At 41.5% G+C, this 23,500-nt stretch overlaps 1 protein-coding gene and 1 non-coding gene across 4 annotated transcripts in view; one reads left to right on the top strand and one right to left on the bottom strand.

Moving 5' to 3' along the window:
* MAP2K6 (mitogen-activated protein kinase kinase 6) overlaps nt 1-23,500 on the top strand; it is a 115,795-nt gene that overhangs the window by 4,931 nt on the left and 87,364 nt on the right. The gene's annotated exons all lie outside the window — the stretch shown is intronic.
* Nucleotides 8,137-8,243, bottom strand: LOC111820191 (U6 spliceosomal RNA). Its single transcript, XR_002823734.1, has one exon. It is a non-coding gene; the product is annotated as a U6 spliceosomal RNA (small nuclear RNA).

Here is a 23,500-nt window from a genome sequence, read left to right as displayed (position 1 = left end):
AAATTTTGCATAGTTTCCTTCTTTTTTTTTTTAACAACAATTTTGCATAGTTTCCTTCTTTTTTTTTTTTTTAACAACTATAAACAATACTACAAGGAATACCTTGAACATACACCTTCGCACACTTGTCCAGTTATCTCTTTAAGGTGAATTTCTACAAGTGGCAGTGCTAGGTCAAAGCGCATGCGTGAATATATTACCAAACTGACTCCCAGAGAGTAACTGTAATTCCCATTCCCACCAATAATGTTTGGGAGTGCACATTTCTGTCCTTTTAAGCATTACGGTAACTATTGCCAAATAAATTGCTCTCTAGAAAGCTTATGCCAATTACAACCCTACCTTCCTTCATCCTGGGTATAATAATTTGAAAATATTGTTGCCAATTCGATAAAAGGTATTAATACGTTACTCTCATTTGCATTTTTTAGTACTGAGAAAGTTGTATATTTTGTACTTTTTTTTGGACGTTTGTATTTCATATGTGTAAATTCATTTTTTCTCATACGATGCAGTTTTAAAACCTTAATTTGAGGATCAAGTTATTTTCAAAGTTAGACCAGAAAATTCCAAGATGGCATAGCTTAGGTAATCATGGATTGAAAATTGGGTTCCATGCATCTAAACAGTTTAATTCCCTGCTGAGTTCTAATTTTAATTTTGACCAAAATGCCTTAAGTAAATATTATATAGTTTATAAACTCGTTTTGTCTTATACTGTCTGTAGCTATCCGGACATGTATGAAGATAATGAGAAAAATGTAATAATCTGATTCATATTCCAGTCTGGAAATAACTTAGTTCTGGGCATTTCTGCATTTTCTGTTATAACAACAGGCAAAAGTAGTTTTCCTTTATAGTTTTGTAAATAATTCCTACGTAGCACCTGTTTGTTTGCAGAGGGTGAGCGAAAAAGAGGAAGACCCTCAATGAGATGGAATGACACAGTGGCAGCAACAATGGGCTTAAGCATAGCAATGATTGTGAGGATGGCGTAGGACTGGGCAGTGTTTCGTCCCGTCGTACAGAGGGTTGCTATGAGTTGGAATTGATGGGAGGACAGCTAACAAGGACAACAACCTGTTTGTGTATGTGCATTACTGCAGAATAGCTTTTTTTTTTTTCGGCTTCATGTGACATGCCTAACCAAAAAAGGTAATTGACTTTATCTGGTTTGTTAAAAAAGAATTAAGGCTAGGATCCATTTTGGTGACCTCACAAGTTATATAAGTTAGACTTGCGTTGCTAACATAGCTCTAGTAAATGTGCCTCTTTATACGTCCTGGTGTTAAATGATAGAATTTACAACTGTGCAAAGAGTTTTATAGTCCAGTCACCTCATTTTACAAAGGAGCAAACTGAGGCCTGGGAAGTAAGTGATCTGCCCAAAGACATTAGAACTCGTGTCTCCTGATTCTCTGTCCCAAAGTTTTTTTCACTAACCGTCCACAAACACTAATAATCCGATTTCTAAAAGAAGTCTTCCCCCCGCCCCTTCAGTGTCTTTGGAATATTTCACAGTTTTGTTCTGTTTGTTTTGTGGGGACAGATTGGCAAGAAGGGGCTGAAGGTACCCAGGCACCAGTTACTAGGGATTATTTTTCTGTGCCCAAGAAGTGACACATGAACCATGGTGGTGGAGTTTCTTCCCAATTTACTGCCAAAGGATATTTTGCAAATGCTCTCATTTTAATTCCCAATGCCTAATGTTTTACAGCTGCAAGTTTTAACCACTGTAATTGTTATTTGCCTTTTATGGACTATCTAGTTTGAAAGTCCCTGCTGGGTAGTTGAGTTCTTATACGTCTGCTTGCCTCTACCCCTTTTAGCATCGTGCTTATAAATAATAGGCAATCGATAAATATTTGGTGGTGAAAGTATTTTTCATTAGTGGGATTATGCATTTTCACCAAGTTTTATACAAGGTTTGGGGTAATTAAATTAGAATGCAATGTTCTTACTGTGCTTCCTTATTTGCATTAATACATTAATATTCCCATTATGTCTTCCCTTGATTATTTGGAATTTGCAAGAACAGCACAGAAAGCGACTTTCTGTGGCTGAAGAAGTATCCTTGTTCCTACTCAGGCCTTCTTAAGATTTAAAGGTTGCATGATACTTTGCTAACTTTCCCTTTTGAAAATATGCAGAACAAAGGTGAGTTGTCCAAAGAATCCACTCGGATGGGATTGAAGTGAATTCCTTTATTCTGTGCTTGATTTTAGGAGCTGGTTTGTAAGTCTGTCGAGCTTCTGAAGAGTAGTCAGAGGCAATCTGAAAGTTTTTAACAGCTGGCTGCTCTATGACAAAACAGGGAACTCTGCAAGGGTAACCCCCCACTTCCTCCTTGACCACCGCCACTGTCGCGTCCCATGCCCCTTCTACCCTTAGCCTCCGCAGATGGTATTTCTTCCCTGAGCTGGTCCATACAGTTCTAACACAGTCCATAAACCCTCCTGTTTCTACACTGACAAGGAGATTCAGATTATCACCCACACAAATTAAGTCCATCACAGATCATCTATAATTCAGTCAGCTCAGCTCAGTTTGAAGTGTTGAACAGATACGTGTGGAATTCCCCTGTCATCTACTTTCTTTTCCAGCCTGTACATCTTCTGAAGTCTCATTTTTGGGATCAACAGACCATTTGATCTGTAACGGTCTTGTTACAGATCATTAGTCCCAAATCTAGGAGCTGATCATCAGCCCTACCCACCCCGCAACAACGACACCATCATATCATCCTCATTACTTACTATGCCAGTCACATTTTGTGTATTATCTTTACGAGCTTCACTTAAACCCAGTGGGACAGACACTATTGTCATCCTTAAGTTGCAAAGGAGGAAACTGAGGCTCAGGGGGATTAACTAACTTGCCCATTGCTGGATAGCTAGTAAGCTGCAGGGCAGGATGCAAAACCAGACCTGTCTGACTGCAGGCACATTCTCTTTCCAGGGGTTTGCAAACTATGGCCCCGGGGCCAAATCTAGCACCACAGGCCAAATCCAGCCTCCCCAGTTTTTGTAGAACCTTTGAGTTAAAAATGGTTTTCACATTGATTGGTAAATACTGAAACACAATCAAAACAATAATATTTCATGACACTTGAAAATTATTTAAAATTTGGATTCGCTGTTTATAAATAAAGGTTGATTGGAACAGCTACGTTCATTCATTTATATATTGTCTGTGGCTGCTTTTTGTGCTGTAACGGCAGCGTTGCATAATGGCAACAGAGACTGCATGGCCCACAAAGTTAAAAATATTCACTATCTGGCCCTTTTCAAAAAAAAGTTTGCCAATCCCTACTCTTCATGACTTTACTCAGTTGGGTAGTGGGATCTTTTCATGATGGGGCCCTCAGATTACATTCCTCTTTGACTTTAATGGAAGGTTAACCCCTTACCCGCCTGCCACTCATACAGGGACTTCTTGGGCCCAAGCGACAGGAAATCTCTGGTGGTGTTTCTCCTAGTTATGAGAATTGTAGGCCATAGTTCATTTCCCCTGAACTAAGCTACTGGTCTCTTTTAGCCTATCCTGGGTCCTGTCCCCTCAGCTGTTGGTCTTCCTGTTTGCTTTATATTTCTTTTCTTTTTTCTCTCCCGTTGAAAAATTGTTCCTTAATTCTTCCCCCAGTCCCCTTCTTAGATCCTACAGTTTTGTTTCAAGGCAAATTCAAACCGATTCTCATCTACCACAGTTCCCCAGCTTGGCTGATTATCATCGTGACCCAGTTCAGAGATTCCACCCTTTCTTCTGGGTAGAGTGAAGACAGAACCCTCCCTGCATGGTAGGAGAGCCTCCATCTTAGCTGGAGAGGTTTCCAGTTATCTTCTCTGACAACTGTTAGAGCTGGTGCCTCATATTAACCCCTCTGCCCTAGATTTTCTTTGGGGCAGAGTATGCTTTGGTTTATGAAACCAAAAAACCAAACCAGTTACCATCAGAGCCTCCTAAGTTGCGGGTATTATGTATTTAGGAGGGAAGGTTGTCATAAGGGTTCTGAAAATGAAGGAAGGAAAGGTGTGGTAGAAGCCACATGAAGACAGGCTGACTAGATTAGGACACTTCCTTCCACAAAGACAAGGCTGAGGCCAACTCTGGTCAGAACTGATAAATGCAAGAGTAGCTCATTGAAGTAGGATGAACCCAGATTTGTTCATGATATCCAAAATGAGGTAAGCTTAAGTCACATACAACCAGCCAGCCGCTGTCAAGTTGATTCTGACTCATGGCAACCCCATGTGTGTCGGAGTGAAACTGTGCTCCATAGGGTTTTCAGTGGCTGTTTTTTTCAGAAGTAGATCACCAAGCCTTTCTTTCAAGGTACCTCTGGGTAGACTCGAACTTCCAACCTTTTGGTTAGCAGCTAAGCGCGTTAACCATTTGCACCACATACAAGGAAGTGCTGATTCCCACAGTACCAGATGGTGGTGGTGCTGCTGATTCTGTTCCAGATACTGTGCTTAGTGACGGATGTCAGTCATCTCTTTCCACTCCCACTAGAGGCCAGTGAGGTGATGGCCCCATTTTATAGATAAGAAAACTGAGGCCCAGAGAAGTTAAAGATTTTGCCTTACATTTCAAGGTCCATAAGTGGCAGAGTAGAAGCTTTAATCAAGGTCTTTCTGACCCCAGAATTGAGCTCCTCTCTACTATACTTGAGTTGTCACTCTGTAATTAACATTATGAAACCCGCTACCCAAAAAACATGGCTAGAGGAAGAAAACACGAATGGATTCCAAAGAAATTTGGGTATACCAGAACCACGTGTGGGAATTAAGAGGGAATGACCTGTGTCTAGCTATAGTATCCTTTTGGCACGTTTCTTTAAGTTGACCACAGAATACTGAGTCTGACTCATTCTGACGGTTTCTATGTTGTTAAGGTTGAATTCCAAGTACAAGCTGCCCACTGCTGAAGGAAACTGGTTATAATTGTTCTACTGATAGATTGCTGCTGTTGTTGTTAATTGCCACTGAGTTGGTTCTGATGCATAATGACCCCCACGTAGAACGAAACATGGCCAGGTCCTGCGCCATCTTCACAATTGTCGTTATGTTGGAGCCCGTTGTTATGGTCACTTCTGTATTTTGAGTGCCTTCCAACCTAGGGGGCTCATCTTCCATCAGTGTAGGGGACAATATTCTGTTGTGATCCACAGGGTTTTCATTGGCTAATTTTTGGAAATAGATTGCCAGGCCTTTCTTCCTAGTCTTAGTCTGGAAGCTCAGCTGAAACCTGTCCACCATTGGTGACCCTGTGGGTATTTGAAATACCAGTGGCATAGCTTCCAGCATTATAGCAACATGCAAGCAACCACAGTAGGACAAACTGACAGATGTGCATTGATAGATACTGGTCTGTATATACAGGAAGTTTATGTTAAAGCATAAGTAAGGAATACTGATTCCATGAGCTGTATTATAGGCTGTGTCACATAGGAACCAAGACAGACTCAAACCGCATGTGTTCCCTTACACATCTAAGTCAAGCTGTTTTAAAACAGTAATAAGAACACAGCTAGTATGGCAGATCCTTTGTGACTTAGTGATTTCCTTTCTTCCTGGTTATTTCTGCGTAAATGTAGCCAGTGCAGTTTCCTTGAAATTGTGAATGAACCCACGTCTCCACTGTTTTCCTCTTGTGCTGGACAGTGTGGAGGAAACTGGAATTGCCTCTCTTTGTGGTAGAGGAGACAGGGGGTGTCGGGAACAAATTTCCTTTTAAACCAGTGAATTTTCTCTCTCGGCTTTCTTTCCCAACCAAAGCAGAACAGTCCAACCTGTGCTTTAGTTGTCTCCCATGATCCCATGCTGACGTCTGGATATTGAGTAACAGGTTTTTATTCCCTTCCTGGGTCGCCATGACTCCATGGTAGCTAACAACAGCAGCAACGACAACTCTTCTCTCTCCTCCAAGCCCACGTGGGAAGAGATGAGTTAGAGACAAGTGCAAGGCTAGAATCTGAAGCACCAGTGGTCACAGAATGGTGAAGACGGTGGGAATTATTCTTCTGCACTGAATATCTAGAGACATGGTTTCTGTGATATTTGCAAACTTTGCTAGCATATTCTCCCAACTTTTTACCCCTTATTACACTCCAAACTCTTTTGACATTTGAAAAAAAAAAATTCCGAAGTCTGTGAACATACTTAAAGAGAGAACTTGGATAAAGGGTTTCTTTAGATCAGTTCAACAGATAAATTTTTGATCAGTTGTTATGTTGAAGACATTGTGCCAAGTGGGACTAGACAGAAATGCATTCAACCCTGCTCTTCACTTACGAGCTTGGGAAATTTATTTAATTTCTAGCTTCAGTTTCCTCACCTGCTAAATGGAGATACAGTCACTCACAGGGTTGTTGTGAAGATTAAGTCAGATCATGTATGTAATATCTTTTCACCAGTATTTGGCATTCATTTATTCAACAAATGTCTATTGAATTCCCTACTGAGTTCGAGGGATTGTGCTATAATGTTATTTTGTTGTTGCTGCTCCAATTTATGGTGGCCGTATGTATAACACAACAAAACACTGCTTGGTCTTGTGCTATCTTCCTGATCACTGATATGCTGGAGTTCACTGATGTGGCTATTGCATCAGTCCATTTCACTGAGGGTTTCTCTCGTTTTTCCTGGCCCTCTCCTTTGCAAAACATAACGTCCTATTGTAGCAATTGATCTTTCCTGTTGTCCAAAGTAAGGGAGCCAAAGTCTCTCCATCCTCACTTCTAAGGAATATTCTGGTTATATTTCTTCTAAGGGGATTTGTTTGCTCTTCTGGCAGTCCAAGGTATATTCAGTATTCTTCGAATGCATCCGTTCTTCTTCTGTCTTCGCTTTTCATTGTCCAGCTTTCACGTGCGTAAACATAAATTTGCTTCACTCTCCCTCTCACTCTAGTGCTTAAAGAACTTATCTTCCCGCAGGATGTAAGGAAAGCACAAAAATGTCTAGAATACAAGATAGAATCCTAGATATGCCCTAGAAGAGGTGCTATGAATAGGAAGGCTGCGTGAATGAGAAGGAGATCAGGAAAACTTTCACAATGAGTATGGAAGGATCCATGTGATTTTCAAAGGTGATGGTTAAAATGTATCCAGAGTAGTTATGGAGAAGGAATCTTGACTGCAAGCATCCAGTGGCAGCAGCAGAACCTTAATATAGACAGAACAATTCCTGAAAAGAATTTAAAAAAGAACATGCCCCAGCAAAATATCTGGAGCTTAAGGACCTTACTTATGCTTTCCAAGAACTTCCTTTTTTTTTTTTTTACCAAGATACATACTGTATTATAGTTATTGCCTATGATCACAATAGGCTAATAAATGTAATATATGGTATCTCACAATTTCAGGTGTTTTTTGGATTGTGGAAACTCCAGGAAATCTGGAGGTTAATAGTTAAACAAGTTTGTCATTATCAACTAGATTTGTAGGCACATTGTAATTATATAAGCAAGCTGGTGGTTTAATAATCAATGCCTAGCTAGGCTGGAGAATGTTTTCCAGAGCATGGTCACAGCTGTAATTTTCATTTACTGTAACCTGCTAAGCTGTCTTTTCCATTTCGTAGTGCTTTTCCCTTTGCTAGAATTGCCTGGCATCAGTTAAAGAGGGGAAAACAAACAGTTCAACGTACTTTTTGTTGTTGTGCTGTAGGTGAAAGTTTACGGAGCAAATTCGTTTCCCATTGAACAGTTAATACACAAATTGTTCTGTGACATTGGTTGCCCACCCCGCAATGTGTCAACACTTGCTCTTTCTCCGCTCCAGTTTCTCCGTTTCTATTTGTTCAGTTTTCCTGTTCCTTCCTGCCTCTTCGACTTTGCTTTTGGGCTGGTGTGCCCATCAGTCTCATATACATGATTGAACTATGAAGCACGTTGTCACGTGTGTGATTTGTTTTATAGACCTGTCTAATCTTTGGCTGAAGGGTGAACATCAGGAGTGACTTCAGTTCTGAAATAAAAGGGTATCTGGGTTCTCAATGTGCTTCTGAATTCTCATTTTACTTCCCTCAAGAGTGGTACTCCAGAAGGGTTACTTTTTCAAGGATGATATTGGATACTGTCAAGGGAGTTATTATTCTTATTATTATTTTGGTGTTCCAATAAAACTTTATTTAAAAAAACATGGAACACTTCACAAATCTGCGTGCCATCCTTGCACAGGGGCCGTTCTAATCTTCTCTGAATTATTCCAATTTTAGTACATGTGCTGCCAAAGCAAGCACTTTTTTTTGTATATTTAATTTCAGAAAAATATAGTTTGAAAAATAAATACATTTAATACATTTTGTGTGGTGGTGTTGTTGTTAGGTGCCGTCAAGTGGATTTCTGACTCTAGTGACCCCATGTGACAAAGTAGAACTGCTGTATAGGGTTTTCTAGGCTGTAATCTTTATGGAAGCAGATTGCCAGGTCCTTTCTCCAGAAGAGTTGCTGGGTGCGTTTGAACCACCAACCTTTCGGTTAGCCGTTGAGTGTTTAACCTTTTCCTTGATTCAAAAGCACAATGACCCACAACTCTTGAGCACACAAGAAACTGTTCTTTCACTATTTCTGCTGTATGTTGTTTTTCCAGCTTTTTATCAGTTTCTCCAGGTACCTGGTACTTAGTCCCTTTCTTTTTCTCAGTGACTTCATTCAGCTGAGAGTCGGCAGAGTGGGGAAGGTAGGTGAACTGATTCACCCTCAGTCAGCTTCGGGCAAGCCACAGGGCAGCTTTTTGCCCCACCTTCTGTGCAGTTAAAGAGAACGTCTGACCCAGCCAGGTAGACAGGACCTGCCAGCTGCCTCATCTGATTCAAGTGGCTGCCAACTCTTCTCACTCAGGACTTTGTTCCTGAATGAGCTTCTATTTTTAGGGGAAACCTCGGGGAGAAAATGCAGATTTAACTCTGGAATTAGTTTAAGAGTGAGATTGGGAAATCTTAGTACAATAGAGTTTGAATAATTTTTTTTTTCCACCACAAATTGTAATCTTTCTGATGTGACCTGTATAGAGACAAGAGAGCCAGCAAGTTACTTTCGGGGGAGAAATATATATATCCACCACCATCACCAGTTGCCACTGAGTTGACTCCAACTCATGGTGACCCCAGGTGTGTCAGAATAGAATTGTGCTCCACAGGTTTCTTTTCTTTTTTTATAATTTTATTTGTTTTGTTGTTGGTGTTGAGAATATACACAGTGAAACATACACCAATTCAACACTTTCTACATGTATCATTTAGTGACATTGATTACATTCTTTGAGTTGTGCAACCATTCTCACCCTCTTTTTCTGAGTTGTTCCTCCCCCATTAACATAAATTCACTGCCCCTAAGGTTCCTATCTAATCTTGAGAGCTGTTGTCGTCAATTTGATCCGATATAGATAGTTCTTAAAAGAGCATGCTGGTCAAGGCAGACCTTTTTTAGTAGTTAAGCTAAACTGTTGTTCGGTTTTAAGAAGACTTCAGGGAATATTTTTGGTTTATGGTTTAAAGATTATCTCAGGGTACTAGTTTCAGGGGTTCATCCAACCTTCATGGCTCCATGAAGTCTGAGGATTTGAAATTCTGTTCTGCATTTTCCCCCTTTTGATCAGGATTCTTCTATGGAATCTTTGATCAAAATGTTCAGTAATGGTAGCCAGGCACCATCCAGTTCTTCTGGTCTCATGGCAAAGGAGGCAGTTGTTCATGGAGGCAATTGGCCACACATTCCATATCTTCCTCCTCCTGTTCCTGACTGTCCTTCTCCTTCTGTTGTTCCGGGTGAATAGAGATCAATTATTGTGCCTTGGATGTCTGCTTGCAAGCTTATAAGACCCCAGGCACCATGCGTCAAACTAGGACGTAGAACAGAGTCACTAAACATGTTATTAGGCCAATTAGTTGGGGTGTCCTGTGAAACCATGACCCTAAACCTCCAAATGAAGAAACCAAATCCCATAATATTTTTGGTTGTACATAAGCAGCCTCAGCAGTTACTCTTTTTTTTGTCATTGTTGTAAATATATCTATCATACAACTTTTGCCAGTTCAACTTTTTACAGGTGTACAACTTATTGACAGCAATTACAACAATCAGCTGTGCAGCCCTACCCTTAATCAATGCAATATTTCCATCACCATTAACTCCCCTTTTCCCCCTGCCTCCTTCCCCTGGTAACCACTAATAAACTTCGTTCACTATACATTTGTATTTTTTTGTCTTTTTACATAAGGGAGGTGATACAATATTTGTCCTTTTGTGATTGACTTATTTCACTCAGCACCATGTGTTCAAGCTTCATCCACATTGTAGCGTGTATCAAGACTTCATTTCTCCTACTGACTGAGTAATATTGCTCCACAGGGTTTTCAGTGGCTGATTTTTTGGAAATAGATCGCCAGGCCTTTCTTCCGAGACACCTTTGGGTGGACTTGAACTTCTAACCTTCCGGTTAGCAGCCAAGCCCGTTAATCGTTTGCACCGCACAGGGATTCCTCTATGTATGTATACGTGTGCATACAATTTCTTGGTTGAATTTAATTAGCGGTACTGAGCAGTTGAATCATCTGCCCCTTGCGCTATGCTAGGTGCATAGAAAAATGAGTAGCAACCTCATGCTGTTCTGTGTGATATGAATGTAAATTCTGGTGCAAGATACAGGCAGGACACAGAGGAAGCCAAGGGGCATAGCTCCACCTGGGGAGACTGGGAGAGCCTGTTGGTACCAGGAGGACGTTAACTCAGTCTAATACCGCTGTAAGTGCGGCTTTTTTTATGAGAATGAGGAAGTAAAATAAGACACTTGCCATCTGGTGCTCGAGCTGACTGCCTGCTCTTCTCGTTTTCTGTCTGTAATGACAAATTGGATGCTGCTAAACTGGGAGTGTTGTATTAGAATTAGGGGGAAAAAAACGAAAAACACTGTTGCTATATTGACTCCAAAAACGTAATTAGGATTTGGTGGTAATGGACCTACACCCTCAGTGGCTGTCATGGGAAGCTTGGATGTAAAGATACAGGGATGGGGTTTGGAGGCTGGGGGAAGGGCACCCTACCTGCTGTAACAAAGGTTCTAGTCCTAATGGAACAAAACTTAAGAGGAAATGGGAGTAAGAACCAAGGATCTGTAGCCAGGCAAAGCTTATTTTTAGAAAAGGTCTGTAAGCTTTAAAAAAAAAAAGTACTACTTGAGTGTTACCAAGCTCTTACAATAGTGTTTATTAACAAAAGGTCTTTTCAACTGTGTGTATACTTATTAGAGTTAATAAACCCTCTGCCATCGAGTTGATTCCGACTCATAGCTACCCTATAGGACGGAGTAGAACTGCCCTATAGGGTCTCCAAAGCTGTAATCTTCACGGACTGCCGCATCTTTCTCCCACGGAGTGGCTGGTGGGTTCGAACCATACACCTTTTGGTTAGCAGCTGAGTGCTTTAACCACTGCACCACCAGAGCTCCTTGTTAGAGTTAATAGGCAGGTTTATTTTCCTAATGTGGTCTGACTATGTATGTTTAGTATAAAATTATGTTTTAAAAACACCTGGATCAGTTCCAGTAAGAAGGGACAAAAGGGAAGAAATTGTCTGGGCATGTTGTTTGAAGTGGTTGGGGCTAAGCTTAGTGAGAAGGAACTTTCCCAGTTTGCAGTGGACATCCACCATTCATCACACTGTCCTGCCAGTGTGAGGATGTCAGCCAGCTTCAGGTGTGGGGGATAGGCGGGGAACTCAGAGAAAACCACAGGAAGGTAACGGTGAGCTCAGGCTCTGCCATCCTTCAGAGCTGGGCGATGATCCTGGGACCAGTGGTCCAGATAACAGAAGGGCAGGTGGGCAGCAGAAGAGAGGCAGAAAGTCGAGAATTAGATGAGTCAGCATGGAAGAGGCTGGAAGAAATAATAAGCAGGGAAGTCAATTGAAAAACACGGACCAGAGAGTAAAAGGGTCTAAGAAACCAGGATGCAGAACCTAGGCAACAATATGTGCATGCTAGACAAGCCCTGCCCGTATGAGGTGAGTCTCCACCTCGCTGTTTCTTTGAGCTTCAGAAGAAATGTTTGTGCATCTGGTATTGTGTGTTGATGCACTCAAAAGAAGCCTGGGGAAGTAAGGGTGTAGATGAATACACAGAAAAAGAGCCACAGAAGGTAGTCTGGGGCTTGTTTAAAACGAGTCCAGACTTACCTCCGTGCTGAGTACCTGCGTGAGGCTCTCTAAGCGGGACCCACAGAGTCAGAGGAAAACAGGAAGTAGTGAATCGGCTGGATTGTCAGGCCACTTGGTTTAAGACTGAAACTAGCCACTGGTTTTTCTTTCTCAGGTTAGGAGGTGAACACGGTCAAATGTGAAAGGCTGTCATGAGTCTTAGACATCTAAGTCCAAGGCAAGCCTGGAAAGAAGGAATACAAGTGCTGGAGGAAAGATTGGCTGCTCTTCTAAGAGTATAAGAGGAGGATGTAGACTCAGTCTTTGGGAAAGCAATTGGGGAATATCAAGAACCTATGCAATTGTCATACCCTTTGATCCAATATTTCCATTTATGGGACTCTATAGCAGTGCAGAGTAAGAAAGTCCTGGCATTCTACTTCCGTAAGATGAAACCTGTTGCCGTCCAGTCGATTCTGACTCATAGCAACCCTATAGGACAGGGGGGTACTGCCCCATAGAGTTTCCAAGGAGAGGCTGGTAGATTTGAACTGCCGACCTTTTGGTTAGCAGCCAAGTTCTTAAGCACTGCGCCACCAGGGCGCCTCCAGAAGATTAGAGCCTTTGAAAACCCTATGGAGCGCAGTTCTGCTCTGACACACATGGGGTTGCCATGAGTCAGAATCAACTCGATGGCAATGGCTTTGGATCTTATAATGTTGTTGGGTGCCATCGAGTCTATTCTGACCCATAGCAACCCCATGTGACAGAGTAGAACTGTCCCATACGGTTTTTTTGGTTGCAGTCTTTACAGAAGCAGATCGCCAGGTCTTTCTCCCGCTGAGCCACCAGGTGGGGTCCGAACCAGGAACTTTTAGGTTAGTAGGTGAGCACTTAACCATTGTGCCATCAGGCTCCTTGGATTCTATAATAGCTAGTGGTTATTGAGTGCCTACTATGTGGGCAGGCTTTGTGATAAGCACTTTACGTATTGGCTGATCCTCATACAAACCTGAGAGATAGGTGGTGTTATCCCCACTTCACAAAGGAAGAAATTGGAACTCAGGTTAATAACTTGCCCAGGACCATACAGTTAGTGGTTGCAAGGCTGGGATTTGAATCTAGTTCATGCATACAAAGTTCATGCTTTTCACTGTGCAACTGCAATGCCAAAATAGTTAAAAATAGCAACAACCTTATTGTGTAATGAGGGAATAGCTTAAGTAAATGATCAGATACACACCTGATGCAATAAGCTTAGGAAAACAGGGTGATAACATGCATGGAGCAATGCCTAATACTCAGGAAGAATGACTATAAGTATGTACGCAATGTGATTACAGATATACCTATGTTCATGTATTTGTGTGTTTATTATTTTAACTCAAGTAAGAGTATTAGGGAGAATGTTGTTGAATCCAGTTGCAGGAGATACCGCTGGGTGGAGTAGGAACTGAGTAAAGCCAGGTTGCTCTCTGCCTTCTCCCTTTTTCTAGCTCTCTCTCCGCAAAGTCCTGCATCTCTGCTTTTCTCTGCGAGTCCTTTCTGCTCTCCGCTTTCCTCTGCAGACTAGGCTTTTTGCTAACTCATCAACATGCACGTGATTTAAGAGAGCCACTAGCCCTGCATCTAGGTGACTTTATAGTTTCAGTACTCACCACTCTTTGGCTAGTTACAATCTCTTGTCTGAGGCCAAATTCTACCGCTTGCAAAAACAAACAAACAAAAAACCTGATGATTGCTGGATCTGAGTCAGGTGCCCACTCCTGTGTATATAAGGAGTAACCACGTGGCTCACTGCCCACTTACAGGTGCTGTTGAAACTGGTTAGCTGAGTTGGAGCCACAGGTGGGACAAATAAATGGATTGAATATAATAAGCAAACTAGAAGGGAATACATGAAAAAAAAATGAACATAGTGAATATGACTGGTTAGGCTTATACTTGAAGGAGCCCTGGTAGTGCAATGGTTAAAGTGCTCGGCTGCTAACCGAAAGGTCAGCAGTTTGAACCCACCAGCTAGCTGCTCCTCGGGAGAAAAGACTTGGCAATCTGCTCCCGTACAGATTACAGCCTAGGAAACTCTATGGGGCAGTTCTATCCTGTCCTATAAGGTCGCTATGAGTCGGAATCCACTGGACGGCACGGGACGATAACAACAGGCTTATACCTGAGTGACGCTTTGATAATATCTTGACCTGTTATGTTTTACATCATTCTATTAATAAAAAACTCATTATAAAGTTGCATACTATTAATAATAAATAACGTGGTTTTTAAGAAAGGAGAAGCATCTCCCTCCTTGGATTTTCTCATATTCCCTGTGAGTGGAAGAGACTGAGACCATAGATGCTATTATTTGTTCTATTGCTGGTTGCCTTTAGAAGGAGCAGTCAAAAGAGCAATAATACCATCTGGTGAATAAACGGAATCAATGCCCTCAAACTCAGAGAACAGCAGATAAGACACTGGTGCTCTCTAATGGCTAGGTAATAAACACAAGATTAATTGCTTGATGATGTGACAGGCGCCCAAGTATATGTGGTACGAAGTGTCTAGGTAGTCAAAATCTGGCCAAATGCAAAGACGAGCTTAGAATCATGGAATGCTACATCTAGCAGGACCTTAGAAATCACCTAGGCCAACCACCTCATTTTATAGATGAAACAATTAAGACCCGGTGAGATTAAGTAGGAACCCTGGTGTCGCAGTGGTTAAGCACTCAGTTGCTATACAAAAGGTTGGCAAATTGAATCTACCAGCCGCTCCTTGGAAACCCTATGGGGCTGTTCTACTCTGTCCTATAGGGTCGCTATGAGTCAGAATCGACTCGACGGGAACGAGTTTTTTTGGGTTTTGAGATTAAGGACCCCTGGTGGCACAGTGGTTGAACGCTTGGCTGAACCCACCAACCACTCCATGGGAGAAAGGTGTGGCACTCTGCTCTTGTAAAGATTTACACCCTGGAAACCCTATGAGTTAGTTCTACTTTGTCCTACAGAGTCTCTATGAGTTGGCATCGACGGGATGGCAGCTGGTAATGGGAGATTACGTTACTGGAAGGGCCAAGGTGGGTGTGAGCCAGGTCTGGAAGACAGATCTCCTGAGACTCACATCTGGGCTGTTGTTAGCATCCCAGGTGCATCTTGATGCTCAGCCAACCTTTGAGTCTCTGGGGAGCTTTCATACTCTTCCTATAAAAGCAGAAATGAACCCTTGAGGCTTAAAGATAAAAAATAAACGAGAGCCAGGAGTCCCTAGGTGGCGCAGAAAGTTACGTGCTTGGCTACTAGCCCAAATGTTGGTAGTTCAAACCTACCCTGAGGTACCTTGGAAAGGTCACAGCCTTGAAAACCCTATGGAGTGTAGTTCTACTCTTCCCAAAACGGGGCGCTCTGAGTCAGAGCTGACTTCACGGCAGTTAGCCACAAAATTAAATAAGAGCACCAAGCATGGTGGAAGAAGTCAGAAAGATTGAATGGCTGTGTTAAATGATGCATGCGGCCATTCATTGATCCATCCATCTATTCCTTCTCTGAAGATTGATTAGATGCGTCTCTGTGTAGTTTACTGCTAGGCACTGGGAGATGTGCAGAAAGATGATCCTACTTCCAAGAAGCTCTTAGTCTAATGGGGGACAAATGTGTAAACCAATATTTTTGACTTAACAATGTTGTTGTGTGTCGTCCGTCAAGTCAGTGACCCTATAGGACAGAGTAGAACTGCCCCGTAGGGTTTCCTAGGCTGTAATCTTTAGGGAAGCAGATGGCTAGGTCTTTTCTCCTGCCGAGCTGCTGGGGAGTTTGGAACGCTGACCTTTTGGTTAACAGCCAAGCACTTAACCATGGTGCCACCAGACCTCTTATTTAATGATACCAAAAAAAAACCCAAACAAACCCAAACCCATTGCTGCTGAGTTGATTCTGATTCATGGTGACCCTATAGGACAGGGTAGAACTGCTCTATAGGGTTTCCAAGGCTGTAATCTTTACGGAAGCAGACTGCCACATCTTTCTCCTGCAGAGTGGCTGGTGGGTTTGAACTGCAGACCTTTTGGTTAGCAGCCAAGTACTTAATTACTGTGCCACAAGGGCTCCTATTTAATGATAGCTCAAAGGAAAAGTGATTAACCGGATGGATATTGGAGGGTGAATGGAAGAGTCCACCAACAGTTGTCAGGGGTGGTAGTGGTGACAGCAGGGGTCAAAGCAGACCAAGCTGCTTGTGGGACATTGTGAAATGACTTGAAATGTCCAGGAGTGGGCAAGGATCCTGAAGCTCTGTGTGGCTGGAAGGAGGGAGCCATCTAGCAAGTAACGAGAGATGAGGTAGGAGAAATAGGCAGGGGCCAAAGTGTGGAAAGCCTTGTGAGTCAGGAGGCATTTTCTGACTCAGATATACAATAGGAGGTACTACTGACAGAGGGTTTCTTCCAGCAGATAGATTAGCATAATTTTGTATTTTAGACTCAACTATGCATCTTTGTCCCTTAGCAACAGGTTTTTGTTAATATTCTGAGCTCGGTATGGAATGGAGAGCCAAATTGGCTTTGAAGAGCTTTCCTTTGGCAAGTCCACTACAGACTTTCTTTATCAGTTAGGGAAAAAAACAAAAAACCCAACCTTTTGCAGGGACCAGAGTTTGAGTGGGCTGATTAGTATGGAGTGTAGTTTTCTTTAACCAGCATTTGATGACTCAACTCCTAATGACATTTGTTGGTGTTTCACCAACTTGCACTTGGGTCTCTTCAACAGGGCACGCCCGCAGATCTGATTATATGGTTTTCATTCATGCAGGAACATCTCCCACCCTGCCTTTTGTTTCTTCGTTAACAAAGTTGATGTTCCTGCCTGCCAAGGACCAGGGAGCTTGCCTGCTCCCCGCATTTGCTTCCTCCATGAGGTCATGTTAGAGCTACTCACATTTGAATGTCTGCCATTCGGAAGGTTTTCCAGAACACAAAGTCCAGCCTCTGTGTTCTAGAGCCGGAGACTGTAACTGACCAGGCCTTTGGAAGTCAGTCTTAATCTCTGAGAGAGGAGAGCGCTCCATGCTTGGAGAACATCTGCTAAGCCTTTACTTTGGGCCATGCCAAGAGACAGTGAAGAAACCCAAAATCAAACCTAAGGTGGTCTCTTCCATATTTCACAAGCAGATACTAGGATTTTTAAAGTATTAGTTCCTCAACTTTGTTGTTAAACTTAAAAATTCTGAAGTCTGTATCTACGGTCTTGCATAGTTCTTAGCAACAAACTTAGTAACACATCTGAGAAAAGAAATTAACCCGTTATTTGTATGCTTAACCAGCTTTGTCATCTCGTAGGAGTCATCTAACCTGCCTGGCCTCAGTTTCCTCTTCTATAACTGGATGGTGACTAACATTCTATTGTTTTAGAGAAATGCTGAATTTGATCAGGAAGCTACGTTAAGGCTAAAACGTGGAGAATACCGAGATGCCAGACAAAACACAGAAGCGTGAAACCGAGACAGGTGAATGGCAGCCGATGAAGTGTTTCGAACATTTCGCCTTTCCTCTGCTCCAGCTGGGGTGAAGGAAACCATCCATGCTTTTATGATTACGGGTAGAAGTTTGGAAGAAATTAACTACTTAAACGATGCTGTAATAATAACATGAATTTAGGTATCATTGGCCTCTGTTTGTTTTCCAAAGTGCATTTACGTATTTTCATTTTACTAAGAATGGAAGATAAATAATGGCAATTGAGGATAAATGGCCTCTGTGTTAAGAGTTGTAAATACTAGAATAAGTATGTGACCAAGAAAGAGCGTCAAGTCTTTGAGAAAAGGACAGGATCAGCTATATGAGTTGGTCTAGATCTTATGTTCTTAAAAGTTAAACAAACAAACAAAAAATCTAAAATACATTGCAATCATTAGGAATTGACTTAAAAAAAAAATAGATGTGCTGCTGGAGCATCCGGTTGTTAGACTGCAGACAACACTTTAAAATAAGTGAACAGCTGTCACCGTCTCTGTCCTCTGTGGAGACTTCGCTTTGGAAAGATAACAAGTTTGCAAATTAACAGATCTCATCTAAATCTGATCCCTTCTCCCCGGAGATTTGCCACCCAACTTCTCCCCTGTGGAGAACACAGCCCTTTGGTTCTGTGGATCTAAAGAACATTTGGATATGCGAATTGTCAGGCTGGTGTTGCTTTGAGAAATAAGGAAGAAATGCTATTTTATAATAATGACTGTATAGCAAATGAGCAACATATAGTTTTATAAATGCCTGAATGGGGGCTTTTGCTCTTATTATTTACAGTTTGCATAGAATTTTAAGAAGGACTTTTCTGTCTTGTTTACTGTCTTATCCTCAGGGCCAGGCTCAGTGCTTTACAGGTAGTAGGTGCTCAGCAAGAATCTTTTGAATAAATTAGTTGTTTTTCTCAGTATCCAGGGCTCGGTTTATGCCAACATGTAAAGTAGACTGAGGCAGTCTTAGTGAAGTCAATCGCCCTTTTCTAGCCTTTCCTCTTACTCCTCCAGTGGGAACTTCTTGTTGCACCTGCACAATCAGTCTATCTCTGTGTCTATCCATCCATCCATCCATCTATCCATTTACAGGTAGTCCCTGACTTATGATGTATTTGAGTTACCACGAACCACACTTATGGTTTGAGTATGTTTTATGTATATATATACGTATTGAGGAAACCCCGGTGGCTGCTAAACAAAAGGTCGGCAGTTCGATTCCACCAGGCACTTTTTGGAAACCTTATAGGGTGGGTCTACTCTGTCCTACAGGTTGCTAGGAGTTAGAATTGACTCACCAGCAACAGGTTTGGGTTTTTCTTTTAAAATGTATTGAAATTTATCTGTAAGTTTATATGTGATGTTTCCAATCCCCCAAAACAAATAAAGATCAGATTTATAAAATTACTGATAATAAAAGGCAATAATAGTGAAAACTAAGAAAAAACAAGGTATTTTGACTTATGTCAGAAATGACTTATGACAGAGTCATCAGAATGGAACCCTGTCGTAAGTCAGATACCACCTGTATACACACACACACACACACACACACACACACTGAGAGAGAGAGTCCCTGGGTAGTGCAAATGGTTCACGTGCTTGGCTGCTAACTGAAAGGTTAGAGGTTCGAGCCCACCCAGAGGCACCTTGGAAGAAAAGCCTGGTGATCTACTTCAGAAGAATCAGCCCTTGGGAACCCCATGGGAGTAAAGCTATAAATCAATAACAGAAAAAAAAAAAATCTAGAAAATACACAAATGTGAAAATTAAACATAAAATTATTAAAAAAGAAAATAAAAGAAAGCTCTGTGTAGCACAGTTCTACTTTGGCACACATGGGTTTGCCAGGAGTCAGAATCTACTTAATGAGAACTGGTTTAAAATACCCATAGAACAAAAGTCACCATTTTAACCATTTTAAAGTGTACAATTCAGTGACATTTAGTACAGTCACAGTGTTGTGCAACCACCTCTTCTATCTATTTCCAGAACGTTTTCATCACCCCAAAAGAAACCCGGTACCCAGAAAGCAGTCATTCCCCATTTTCTCCTCGCCCAAACCCTGGCAACCACTAATCTACTTTCTGTCTCTATGGATTTGCCTATTTTGTATATTTCTCATAAATGGAATCATACAACGTGGTCTTTTGTGTCTGGCTTTTTAGCGTAATATTTTCAAGATGCACCTTGTTGTAGGCAGGTGAACCAAAAAAGGAAGGGCTAATGATGTCCACAGAGGGACGCCTTGCAGATGATGTTGGTGATAAACAAAAACTCTTAGACTCGTGGCTTCAGAATTGCAAGGGCTTGAGGTATAAGCTTTCTAAGAACTGGAAAGGATCCATAAAACAAACAAACAAAAAACCCAAACCCATTGCTGTCGAGACAATTTTGACTCATAGTGACACTATAGGACAGGGTAGAACTGCCCCATAGGGTTTCTAAGGCTGTAGTCTTTACGGAAGCAGGCTGCCACATCTTTCTCCCTCAGCGCCGCTGGTGGTTTTGAACCACCGACTTTTTGGTTAGCAGCCAAGCGCTTTAATCACTGTGCCACCAGGCCTCCGGAAGGGATCCACAGGGTTGCCTAGATCCTTACTATTACATATTATGTGATGAATGCTGATAGCACTTGGAGCTTAATGGTTTAAAAAAGTACATGGTTTTATGAAGACTATGCTCCTTAGAACAACCAACTGTATGAGACCGCAAGGGAAGCATTTACTCAAAAGCAAAGATGAGAAGGCAGAGAGGGGCAGGGAAACTGGAGGGAATGGAAATGGGGACCCAGGTGGAAATGGGGAGAGTGCTGACACTTTGAGAGGATTGCACCAATGTCACAGAACAATTTGTGTATGAATTATTGAATGAAAAACTAACTTGCTGTGTGAACATTCACTTAAAGCACAATAATTTTTTTTTTTAAGTACATGGTTTGTGTTCAAAAGGTTTACAATGTTCAGTGGGGAAGAAGTACCAAGTGAAAAAAAAAAGATTCACCTTGTTGTAGGACATATCCCTTCTTCATTTTTTATGGCTAAATAATATTCCACTGCATGGATATACCACATTTTTTTCTCTTTATATTTTCTATCAAAATCGAGTGCCTATAGAACAAATGAAAAAAAAGTCAATAAATTACATATTTGTGTAGTTAAGAGAACTTAAACTGAGAATTCATCCAGAGGAATTTGCATTGTTCAAGTGCAAAATAGCTTAAAATTAAGTGATTTTTTTTTTTTAGTTTTTAAAGGTAAATTTATTCAGTTTAAATAATTGTACTGTATTCTGATATTATGCCCATCCTAATATTTAGTATTAAAATATTCTGTCTCTTAATGAAATTTTTCTTTAAATTTTATTTATTTTGTTGTTGTTGAGAATATACACAGCAAAACATACAACAATTAACCGTTTCTACATGTACAATTCATTGACACTGATTACATTCTTTGGGTTCTACAGCCATTCTCACCTTCCTTTTCTGAGTTGTTCCTCCCTCATTAACATAAACTCACTGCCCCCTAAGGTTCCCATGCAATCTTTCAAGCTGATGTCAATTCGATCCCATATAGATAATTCTTTAAACAGCATAATGCTCAAGGCAGACTTTTTTTTACTAGTTAAGCTAAATTGTTGCTTGGTTTTAAGAAGATTTTAGGGGATATTTTTGGTTCAAGTTTCCAAGATTATCTCAGGGCAGTAGTTTCAAGGGTTCATCTACCCTCCATGGCTCCAGAAAGGCTGGAATCCATGAAAATTTGAAATTCTGTTCTGCATTTTCCCCCTGTTGATCAGGATTCTTCTATGGAATCTTTGATCAAAATGTTCAGTAATGGTAGCTGGGCACCATCCAGTTCTTCTGGACTCATGGCAAATAAAGTGATATATTTTTAATGGTGGAATCTCAGGAATGAGGGAGACATTTTGAAATAGACAAACTGTTTTAGTGCCACCGAATTACGTATTTGTGAATGGTTGACTTCTTGTAAAGCCAAGTGCGCCGATAGCTGTGAAACTGGAAAAGGCATTGGATTGAGAAGGCAGGCACACAGGTTCTGATCTTGGGTTAGTTGTTAGCTAACTTAGTAACCCGTATCAAGTCATTTCCCTGGGCCCAGCATTTTCTGTTATTTGTTTCGGTTTGTTGGGTTTTGGCTTTGTACCAGGCCCTCTGCTACGCTATTTTACAGACATTATCTCATGTAATCCTCACAAAAATCCTAAGGAATAGGTATTCGTTTTATCCACATTTTATAAATGAGGAGTCTGTCATTGAGGATGTGTAGAAAGATGAAATACCACAGCTGAAGTTTTACTTCTAGTAAGTGGTGGGGGCAAGACTCAAACTTACATCTGACTATCTTTAGCCTGAGTGCGTAACCACTCTCTGGTATGGGTTGGCTGATTGTGGCCCACCACATGTTTTCATACAGCTTGCTAGCTAAAATGGTGTTTACATTTTTAAATGGTTAAAAAAAAAAATCTAAAGAAGAATATTTCATGATACATGAAAATGATATGGAATTCAAGTTTCAGTTTCTATAAATAAAGTTTTATTGGAGCACGGCCACACGCATTCATTCACAGACTGTCTCTGGCTGATTTGTGTCATAATGACAGAGTTAAGTAGTTGTGACAGACTGTATGGCCCACAAAGCCTAAAATGTTTACTGTCTGGCCCTTTAACAAACATGTTTGCTTGTTTCCTCATCTGTGAAATGGAGGAAGGGGAAGAATTAGATAAAATTATTCCTCAGGGCCTTTTTGACTTTAATGTTCTGAGAATTGAAGAGAAATTTGATTAGATCTTCTCCTTTCCTGTTACATCCCAGCTCTCTCTCCTCTCCCTCACTTTCAACAGATGAGTTTACCTCTTCACCCTAAAAGGATTAAGTTCATCTAAAATAGTATCCAAAGGAGCCCTGGTGGCACAGTGGGTAAGCACTCAGCTGCTAACCAAAAGGTTGGCGGTTCAAACCCACCAGCCACTCTGCAGGAGAAAGGTGTGGCAGTCTGCTTCCGTAAAGATTACAGCCTTGGAAACCCTATGGAGCAGTTCTACTCTGTCCTGTAGGGTCGCTATGAGTCGGAATTGACTGGATGACACACAACAAAATATCCGTGTCCTGACCTCCCATCTCTCGCTGTATCTATCCTTTCATTAGTTTATCGATTCTAAGTAATAACACTGTTACCATTTGTTAGATGCCTCTGATACTCAATCACTAGTTATAAAGACAGTTCAGAGATGATATATGTAAGTTCAGATTTCTTACTTTTAAGGGCGAGAGAACTGAAGCTTCAGGAGGTCAGATCACTTCTCCAGGACACATCAGTTAGTAAGTGGCAGTGCCACTGGCTGAATGGGCACCTTAGGTCCCTTACTTGCCTCACACTAGTCCCAGCCCTCACACTAGTCCCTGTCAAGTGTTGAGGGGGAGGTGGTGATTGACACTATCAAAACCAAGGACGGTATAAGGGCGACAGTAGGGTTCCAACAACACAGAGAAGTAGTGATTAATTTAGGGGTGTTAGGAATGCTTCAGTATGGAGATAACATTTGAACTAGGTTTTGAAGGATGAGTAAGAGTTCGCCAGCAAGAGGAACTCATTTTAGTCAGAGTGAGGAGCCTGGGTAAAGCAAAGGAGACATGAACATGCATGTTCTGTGTGGTATATGCATTCTTTGGCACAACTGGGGCGTTTCTGGGGTGTATGGTCTTGGAGCATTGGAGGAAGGGGAAGAAAGGGAGGGACCAGAGCTCAGATTTTTTGACTAAAATGTCCATGCTGTTATTCTAATACCCCATTATATTGTTGTTAGCTGCCACGGAGTGACCCTCACTCAGTGCACAATAGGACC

Source organism: Trichechus manatus, unplaced genomic scaffold (assembly GCF_000243295.1).
Source record: "Trichechus manatus latirostris isolate Lorelei unplaced genomic scaffold, TriManLat1.0 scaffold00028, whole genome shotgun sequence".
NCBI classification, from domain to species: domain Eukaryota; kingdom Metazoa; phylum Chordata; class Mammalia; order Sirenia; family Trichechidae; genus Trichechus; species Trichechus manatus.
This window is presented reverse-complemented; position numbering and strand designations above follow the sequence as displayed.